The sequence below is a fragment of the Gymnodraco acuticeps genome, unplaced genomic scaffold (assembly GCF_902827175.1).
Source record: "Gymnodraco acuticeps unplaced genomic scaffold, fGymAcu1.1, whole genome shotgun sequence".
NCBI classification, from domain to species: Eukaryota; Metazoa; Chordata; class Actinopteri; order Perciformes; family Bathydraconidae; genus Gymnodraco; species Gymnodraco acuticeps.
Genome location: NW_022990951.1, coordinates 58359 through 68809, shown reverse-complemented (window position 1 = coordinate 68809; position 10451 = coordinate 58359). Strand labels below are relative to the sequence as shown.

At 40.5% G+C, this 10451-nt stretch overlaps 1 long non-coding RNA gene across 1 annotated transcript; it reads right to left on the bottom strand.

Moving 5' to 3' along the window:
- Window positions 1–784: 784 nt before the first annotated feature.
- Window positions 785–8550, bottom strand: LOC117558724. The gene is made up of 4 exons (XR_004570857.1): window positions 8378–8550; window positions 7445–7606; window positions 2363–2476; window positions 785–1093 (listed from the first exon to the last, which is right to left on the bottom strand). It is a non-coding gene; the product is annotated as an uncharacterized LOC117558724 (long non-coding RNA).
- Window positions 8551–10451: the final 1901 nt, after the last annotated feature.

Here is a 10451-nt window from a genome sequence, read left to right as displayed (position 1 = left end):
TACATACTGATATACACCTGAACATCAGCAGGAGAGGACTCTTTAAAGTAGAGACACTACATACTGATATCCACCTGAACATCAGCAGGAGAGGACTCTTTAAAGTAGAGACACTACATACTGATATACACCTGAACATCAGCAGGAGAGGACTCTTTAAAGTAGAGACACTACATACTGATACCTGAACATCAGCAGGAGAGGACTCTTTAAAGTAGAGACACTACATACTGATATACACCTGAACATCAGCAGGAGAGGACTCTTTAAAGTAGAGACACTACATACTGATATACACCTGAACATCAGCAGGAGAGGACTCTTTAAAGTAGAGACACTACATACTGATACCTGAACATCAGCAGGAGAGGACTCTTTAAAGTAGATACACTACATACTGATATACACCTGGACATCAGCAGGAGAGGACTCTTTAAAGTAGAGATACTACATACTAATATACACCTGAACATCAGCAGGAGAGGACTCTTTAAAGTAGAGATACTACATACTGATATACACCTGAACATCAGCAGGAGAGGACTCTTTAAAGTAGAGGCACTACATACTGATATACACCTGAACATCAGCAGTAGAGGACTCTTTAAAGTAGAGACACTACATACTGATATACACCTGAACATCAGCAGGAGAGGACTCTTTAAAGTAGAGACACTACATACTGATATACACCTGAACATCAGCAGTAGAGGACTCTTTAAAGTAGAGACACTACATACTGATATTAACAGGCATGAGAATCAGGACTGCACAATACAAATAAATAAAAAGATTGCTCCTTCATAATAAGTAGATAAAAGTAAGTAGTGATACTGTAGGGAAATTAAAATAAAAGATTTGGCCTCATAGCCTCCCCAGATTTCATTTCTGTAATCTTCTGTTCTTACCTGCATCATTTAGTAAATTGAGTCCCAAATATCTTTCGCCACAGTCTATCAAATGCTCGCTGAGCTCTGTAATCTCTCCTCTTCATCCCTCATCCCCTTCCTGTCCTCTCCAGCTCAGTCACAATGTAACTCAGATCAGCCGTGTTTTCAGCATCCTGCAGATGATACTCATCAGGGGGGTTGTTCTTGAAAAAAATAACCAAACATTTCAATATTCAAGGTTTCAGTTACAACAATATTTTTATATTCATTTCATGAATTGTTGTTTATTTTTGTTTTGTCAGTCCAAAACCCAACGAAATGTACTTACATATGATATAAAAACAGATACAAAACAGTAAATATAGACATTTGAGAGGCTGAAACACCACCTTCTGCCATTTCAAAAATGAATTACTAAATTATCAAAATAGTTTCCGATTCTTTTTGATTGGCTAATCATTGCATCTCTCATCTCGGTTAGTCGTGACCCTTCAGGGAACTTTGTATAATGATTGAATATCTTTGTTTTCCAGGATTTGAAAAAAGCTTATTTTGGATGAAATGTTAAACCACTGACTGTTTAAGCTTGTAGTGAACCATCGGTGTTGGAGTATGAATAACTGAAGTAATTACTGTGTTATCTCTCTTGTTACCAGAGGGAAAGTTTTGATTGTAGCGCAGCGAGATGAGTATTACAACGCAGCCTGAGGCGAGACCAAAGCTGCATTTGTGAAGCTGTATTTGTTTCACGATAAGCAGCACTGACACGGCGATCTGAACAGTGAGCAAACAAGTCTTTAAAAAGAGAAGTAAACAGACAAAGCCAGGTCATCTACTAGAGCTCGGTCTCAAAATAAAAGCCCTGGTTTAGAGATGGACAGAAAGTCCTCTCAAGGTGTTTTCTCCAGGCCCTCACAGCTCTGTTTTCCCGTCTGTTGAACTCCTTGTTGGAAGGAAAGAAAATGAAAAGACAGGAAGACCTCGACCGCTTCTTTTTAAAGACACACATTGACAGAAAGTGCTTCTGTAACATGATGGAGGGCAACCTCCAAAAAACGTTTAGAGTCACCAAATGAATCCCGCTCTGTCAAAGCTTTCTTTAAAACCCCAAACAAATGGAGGATGAAGACGGAGAGCTCCCATCAAGACGTTTCCCAAAGTGGTGTCAAAGTCACACACTGACCTAGCTTTGGTGTCTTTTTGAGAAAAACTCTTTGGACGTCAAGGCTTTCAAACTCGGAGAGTGATAAAGAGGAAGGAACCCAGTGCTCTCTGCTTGAAAGGGTGTTTGCTGCCACAATAAAGAGACATGTTTTCCAGGAGAAGCTCTGTGTTGCTTTGACACTGTCTCTTCACGAGCCTGTGCACATGCTCTCTTATACAAACAAGAGTTTTAAGAACCACAATGCAGTTAGAAGCAGCACATTTCAATGCTTTCATCACAACATGTAAATAACAATAAGACTCTTTACCGGAGCAGAAGACGTGATGCTTCCTAATGTCGGTTTGCCAAACAGGTGCTTCTTCTTCTTCTCCTTCTGTCGTCTTTATTCCACGCTACAAACCAATGTAAACGCCGCCACCTGCTGCAGAGGAGGGGCGAACATTATGATCACTTCTTCAACTCCCTGCATGACTCTCGTTCCACATTTAAAAGAGAGATTTCTTCCTTGTTCTTGATTGTTCAGGGTTATTTCCCGCCCTTCATTTCCTAAACATCTTCTTTCCAGCATCTTCCTTCATTAAATCCTTGACTGCTGCCTTTAAGAATTCCCTTTACTGTACCTTGATTGTACTTTTATACATTTCCTATCAATAGATTCAATACGTCATTGTTGTTGACATTATTTACTCCTAATTCTCGTATATTTCTGTATGTTTTTCTATTTGTTTGTAACTTCTTGTTGTATTTTTGCTGGTAAAATAAAATCCCAATAAAAATATTTGTAAAAAATCTCATCGGACGGGTTTAGTGAACACTCAGCAGTGCCTTGATTCGTTTGAATTAACAATGAATTATGTTTAAAAGTTCAAATTGAAGTTTTAGTTTTCCGACAGCCTCTCTCTGGCTCGTCTCTCTGACCCTCTCCCCTCCCTGTCCTCACCCTTTACCCCCGGCCTCAGACTCCTGCACCCTCCTGGTCACCAAACAAACCTTAACCCCCCCCCCCCCCCCCCCCCCCGTTTCTCCCCGGCCCCCTGAGCTCCATCTTTTACCCTTAAACTGTCAATCACCTGCAGACCGACCCCTCTGTTTTCCACCTCGGGCAGCAAAACCAATCAGTGTCTCTGACAGTCGGCTGCAGAGCTTCTCCTCAACTTCCCAAACTCAGCTTTTAGCTCCTCCTCCCTGTGACCACCAACAGCTCGCTCATTGACCCTGAGAGAAAGCCTCGGTGATGTTGTGATCCGTTAGTCTCCAAACTGCTCAAATCAGATCATGATCATCCTTGTTTGTGTTTCCAACAATACTTCAAGTCTCTATTGAGGTTTATCTTCCCCCATAAAGCAGATTCTGACTTCATTTTCACACAGAAGAAATCTTTTAGAGGATGTTATCTTTGCATTCGCAGCAAAACTACCAGCAGAGTTTGTGTGAAACTCCTAAATTAAGACGAGAGCAGACACAAATGACTCTTCTGAAGCCGTTAATCTCCTCTCGCAGCATGTGTCTGTTATTAGAGCATCACATGTTCTTATCGTTCTCTAATGAGTCATTCAGCTCAGCAGCATTTTGGAAAACACAAGTTTCCACTTCTGCAAACACAACAGGAGAGGTTCTCAAGTGGAGAGGCCAGCATGACTTGATGTTGTGTGTTTGTCTCCGTTTAACAAAGACGATGCGGCATCCTCTGTCTTTTTACTTTGAATCAGAGAAGTGGGAACCACGGGGAAACCAGGGAGTATCTGCCGAAGCTCTCCACTAACAGGCACATCAAAACAAATGAAGGCAAAGTAACGACGAGCAATAATCTGCAACATGTTCACGTCAGTTTTGTGAATGATTGATGGTGGAATAGGGATTTCCCCTGATAATTAAACTGCATAATAAACGCAGTTCTTTTAGATTTGACATTAATATGAGCGTACAAACTGAAAACTCTAAGTCCAAGTTTGTAAAGTCAATGCAACCATTTTCGAATATGTGATGCTTTAGTGGTGAAATTAATCAGATGGCAACATCACATTAACTTGAAACAACACCGAGATGAGTTACGTGCTCTGCGTGATGACATCTAAAGTCCATATAGTCATTTAGCCACTTGTTAACAAACTGCTTTAAGATTCACAGAGTCCCTATTATGCTTTTTTGTTTGTTTTCCCTTCCCTGTAGGGTTATATAGGTTTTGGTGCATGTAAATGGTCTGCAGAGGTTAAAATCCCTGTGTTCTAGGGAGTTTCTCTCCCACACACTCCCATTGACTTTGAGACAAGGTCAGATGTTGAAATGTGTGGGTCTTGTGATTCATTCCTGCAGCACTCCTTTGAGGAGATACAAGTGGGAAGCACCCCCTAAACACTATCTCAAAGTCCAAACCTCACAACCCTGATATGATTAATGGGATTCTGCCGAGTTCACAGGAAATGTTTCACGGCTCTTGCAACACACAATGAGAGAGGAGAGAGTAAAAGGGGCGGATAGAGGAATAAAACACAACTCAAGGAGTGACAAGGGGTCTTTAAAAGAGCAGGAAGGAGTCAGAGTGAGACAAGAAGACAAATTGAGACAAAGGGAAGAGTTGACAGGAGAAAGGATGTGAGAGGGCAGAGGTGAGGAAGAGGAGGAAGAGGAGGAGGAAGCTTCACACACACAGTTGGATGTTCGTCCATTTATTTTTGTTATGTCTGCTGATAGATATATCTGAGCTCTGACTGAAGGCTGCTATCAGCCGGCTGCAGCCTGTTCTGGAAGAGAGGGAAACGTTTTTTTAAAACCTCCCAAAAACCCCAAAGTGAAGCAGATAGGAAGTCACAACCCAGGCTCAGAACCTCATCTTATTTGATCTAAATGTAAAAATGTACATATTCCTGTTTAGGTGTTAAAGTGAGAATTATGTGGCTCTTTTTAGGAAAATAACACACATGCTTTTAATATTTAAGTTGTTTATTACGTCTGGTGTATAAATATGAATCTGAGTTTAAATTGGTCTAAAATAATGTTTCCACATGCAGAATATTTCTATTATTCCACTCCTTACTGGAATGAACTAATTATGCTGTAATAAATAAATGTTTTTTCATTAACATATTTTGTCCAAATGTTTATGAAAATCACACATGGGGATATACGATTAATTAGAACTTTAAATCATCCTTAATGGAAAGAGTACTTTGTTGAATATTTATCGCTGTAGTGTTTTGTAATTCTTCGGGAACGCGTTAATCTCCATCTGACCTTTTTTACAGCTTTCTTTCCCACACAGCACATCTACATTGTGTTTTGTAATCAGCAGAACAATGCTCGGGCTGCAGCTGCAGAAATTACAAGTACTATCTTATATTAGCATAATATATGTACAGAAATGTGGCCCTCGGATTGCCTTATGCACACACGGAGAATTATTATTGATTTAGATCACAGTTTCTGGAGCAGGAAAGAAGATGACGGGCTTATTATTTGTTTTCATGTGGGAGCACGATTGTTTTCGACCTTGAGCTTGTGTCCGTGTTTATTTGAATCACACAATATTCACATTCCTAATTGAACAGAAAGCTTTGTAATGAGACTACATGCTGCCTTATGAAACTGTAGCTCACCTTTTTAGGAGAGTAAAATGTTGAATGCACAGAATCGTATTCTTCTGACCTAGCCACCGGATAATCTCCACGCTTACAATGTCCATGAAAGAGGAATTAAAGGCGGAGAATGGATGCGTTTTGACCTTGCAATGTGCATAATGTTAGGTTATGTTGTGCAGGAGATTAGGAAGTGAACATTTCAGGTGTCAAGATTACGCAAATCCTCTCAAAGAGGACATATAATGTACATTTTCAGGTTCATATCAGTATGTAGTGTCTCTCCTGTGACATGTCTCCATGCTTTAATGTTCACAAAGCTCTTTATTTCTCTCATACTGCCTGTGCTGCAGCACCTCTTTTCACCCTCTGTCTGAAACCAGAGCCCAGTCTGCTCTGATTGGTTAGCTGGCCGGCTCTGTTGTTATTGGACAACTTTAGAGATGTCCCGCCCCTTAGCCTATCACGTACAATGTGTTGGAGCGCTAGCCAATAGAGTGCCACAGTGACGCGTCCTAAAACTCGGAAGTAAGCTGCGCATTGGTTCCTTTGACAAAAAAACAATGCAATTTCTCCATAGGATTTTTGAAAATAGCTCGAAATAAGGTCTGTGTTTGACACACATTTAAAGGTAGGGTAGGTAATTTTGGAGAAACCAGCTCGAGTGCGCTAGAATTTGAAAATACACAGCCGGAAAAAATCTGCCACTTCCTTACAGAGCCCCTCCTCCAACACACACGAACGCGCACATGACCAATGAGGGCACGAGATAAGTTTGTGCCCAGATGGAAGGCTGACAGGCAGGTAGGCCATCCAGTTACTTTAGCCGGGCCGGCTCAAATGATTGGTCGTGCTTTTTACAGTACTACGGCTTCCAGAGATGAATTTTTTTTATTGATTTTTTGTCAAAGCACTTCAGATATTCATTGCTATCGGGATGTTAAGAGCATTCCATGGAATATAACAAAAAGTGTATCTCGAGCCGGTTTCTCAAACTTACCTACACCACCTTTAAGAGACGGATCAAGTACTGAATAAAACTGAACAAAACGTGATCCGTCTCTTAAATGTGTGTCAACCACAGACCTTATTTCAAGCTATTTTCAAAAATCATTTTTGTCGAAGGAACCCATGCGCAGCTTACTTCCGGGTTTTACTGTGGCACTCTATAGAAGCGCTAGGGTTACATCGTGATGACATCATGTTACAGAAGTAAACAATGGAGTCCAATGAAGGGGTTTCAAGCCTCTTGACACAGGGATTTTTGCATTTGGAGACCATTTACATGCACACAAACCTTTATATCACACTAGAGGAAAGGGAAAACCCCAAAAAGCGTAATGGGGCCGCTTTAATATTAAGAGGATACAAAACAGCATTCAGCTCAACTTGAAACAACATTTCCAGTAGATAGGATCCCTCTAAGCTGCTCATATTAATTCACACTCACAAGCGTTACAAGGACCCAATCATCCTGTTGTTCTGTGACATTGTAAAGTGGTGATTAAGAGACACTTTAGAAGACAAGACATGAAGCAAACATACACTGCTGAAGTGTCAAGATTGGACAATGTCATCCTTCAAAAACGACAGTTAGACACAATATTTGACCTATAGTTGTCATTTACGAAAGGACTTTCACTAAGCTAAATTAGCACACTAATTCCCCTCTTGAATGCTGCAAAGAGCTTTTTTAATAATACATTTGGACCACTAGAAAAATAAAACAGCTAATTCAAATTGAGTTGGAGTTCATTTAAGGTCGAGGCGAGCGAGGCGGCGTCTACTGATGGATTAAGATACTTCTGTTTACTCACAGTCAGTGGATGAGAGATTGCCCATTAGCCTCTTGGGCCAGGCGGAGACATGCAGACAGAGTCGTGGGCGGTCAGCGAGTCGACACGTTAACAAGCTGTGAGCCAACGGCCTTCTGGGAAGAGGCGGCCATGACAGTCGCTCAGACCCGTGATGAATGGCTGCTGGTGGAGGAAAATAAAAGGCCATAATGGTGTAGGATGGAGAAAAGAAGAGGGTTTAAAGTGGTGAAGGGCGGACGATTTTTTGGCAGAGCGACTTTGAAGTTAGCATCACAATGGTTACCTCAACAAAAAGCCAATAGGATTTGTCCATTTGATTTTGGAATATTTCTGAAAATAAGCTTTGTGGCGTTTATGATACTTACACGTTTTGTTCAACAGGATAATCCAAACATATAGACACCGCTTTATGTTTTTTTAAGCTTAAATGCAAACGGCAGAAGTACAAAAACTAACGTTAAGCTATAAACGTCAATAACGCTAAGCTAAAGGCAGTAAATGTTGGGCATCATGATTTTTTGTCGTCTCCTTTACAAACTTGTGCCACCAAACGACTGCAGTTTTAAAGACACATAGAAGCTTTGGACGTTTACGAGTGGGGTATTGACTGACGTATTTGTATATTATAGAACAAAATATGAAATCTCTTATGCTTGTGTTAACCACAGACCTTATTTCAGGCTTCTAACCAAAAACACTTTCAAGAAAAGTAAGAGTTGTGGGAGCCGAAAGTGGTAAACAGGACTCATTCCTGCACCAATTGTTGGAACAGAACATTTATTATAGGACAATTGTAAAATAAAAATAAATGGAGCTGGAGATTCATTTGTTTTGTTATTTGGCTGCAGAGTAATGAGCAGACATATCCCAACAAAGGGACGCAGTGAGGAGCTGTGAGGCTGCTGGGTAATCAAAGTAATGAAACCTCCTCACCTGAAAACACAGAGCGCCGGGCACAGAGGGATCAACTGGTCGTCTGGAAATGAAACCAGACAGGATTTAAATGGCCTGTTGAGATCAACATGCTGTGTTAAAACTGCTTTAGCCCTGTTCAAGGCTGTCTCATTCACTGCATTGCAGGGTTATTCATGTCAACTGAAACTCAAACTACAATGAAAATAAGCAGTAAAAAACATTGTGATAAACTGAAATTAAATCAGAATCAGAATACTTAATTTTTCCGAGGGAGCAATTATGTTTTAGTAATAGTAAGAATAAAGCTTTATAGAACTTTCATGTACTAAGTGCAGCTCAAAGTGCTTTAACAACATGCTGTAGTTTCTTTATAGCCCAACATTAGCCACCTTTAGCTTAGCGGTGGTGACGTGAAGTCATGTGACCGTGCTGTAGTTCCTTTATAGCCCAATATTAGCCACCTTTAGCTTAGCGGTGGTGACGTGAAGTCATGTGACCGTGCTTTAGTTCCTTTATAGCCCAACATTAGCCACCTTTAGCTTAGCGGTGGTGACGTGAAGTCATGTGACCGTGCTGCAGTTCCTTTATAGCCCAATATTAGCCACCTTTAGCTTAGCGGTGGTGACGTGAAGTCATGTGACCGTGCTGCAGTTCCTTTATAGCCCAATATTAGCCACCTTTAGCTTAGCGGTGGTGACGTGAAGTCATGTGACCGTGCTGTAGTTCCTAGCCTAACGCTAGCTTTTGACTTCAATAATCATAAAGTGGTGTTAATATGTTGAGAATATCCTGCTGAACAATCATCATACACGTCAATCCTCTTACTTTACTGCAATATTTTCAAATCCAATATATTTTTGTCCAAGGAACCTTTGCGATACTAACTTCCTGTTCGGCCAACACAAACACGTCATCACTGCACCTCTCTATAAAGTAGGTCTGGGGAAAAAAAGAGTAAAATAAATATTAAATGATGCATCTCTACAGCTTTGCTCTAACGCCACTAATGATCTCACCTGTGTGTTATTAATCATGTTTCCCTGTGAGCAGGCAGCAGTGGGACCGGGCTCTCAGATGTGCGCAGCGTGTGGTCCGATTATTCCAGGATGCAGCATTTCCAGCAGCAGGTGTGGCCCTAAACAGCTGCTTCTGTAGCTTAATGAGACGGCCATCGCTGCTCATGCAAAACTCCCCAAATAAATGAGTAAACTAACAGGAGAGAAAACAGCTGACCGCCTGGCGAAAGCCACCCGGTCTCTCACTGCATGTGTTTTTGAGTGGGCATTGCACATATTAATATATTGCTCTTTTTGGTGTTTGGCTTATCTTGTTTTCTTTTGTGTCCCACAGTTTTGCAATTTAAATTGTTAAAATGTTCAATAAACTTCCTTTGAAACTAGAACTTTTGTTGTTTACATATGAGGTCTTAAAAAACATTTTCTTGAAATAAACCCACCACATTTTTGCAGTTCTGCCTCTTTGATCAAGGTCCTTATTAAGAGAACATCAGAAAACACAAAGATTGAAATATTAAGGGTCATATTTCTTCCTAACCCGTAGCAGGAGGTAACCCCTGCGACGGTTACAACATTTTTGAACAGGCTAGATGGAGATAAAGGGTCCCGTGATTTAATAATAAAAGGTGTTAGTGTGATAGAGACTAAAGTACGTCATGCTTTTTAGTTGATTGTTATGAGTGCACCTGCCAAGGGATTGCAGATGATTAATTAATGTATTTTTATGCATGATCCATGTTTCATAACGACAACAAATAATAAAGCTTAAGTCATATTTGTGCCCCAGTCAATTCTAAAATGAAGTACAGAGTTTAATCCCAGATCAGATGTACTTTAAAAAGGTCTTCAAAATGTTTCCTTAGTGATTGTAATGTTATTTGAACTTGTTCTTGTTTCTTGTCTTAGATATTTGTCCTTGTTGATGTCGCTAATCGAGCTGCTGTGATCAAATATGAAATGGATCATCACATCATATTCACTATTTTCTGAAGATCAGCTTCGTGACACGTGACCTCGTGTGTTTTGAGAAACTTGAGGGGATTTGCTTGATTTCTGAAGATGTTTGCAAAAAATAA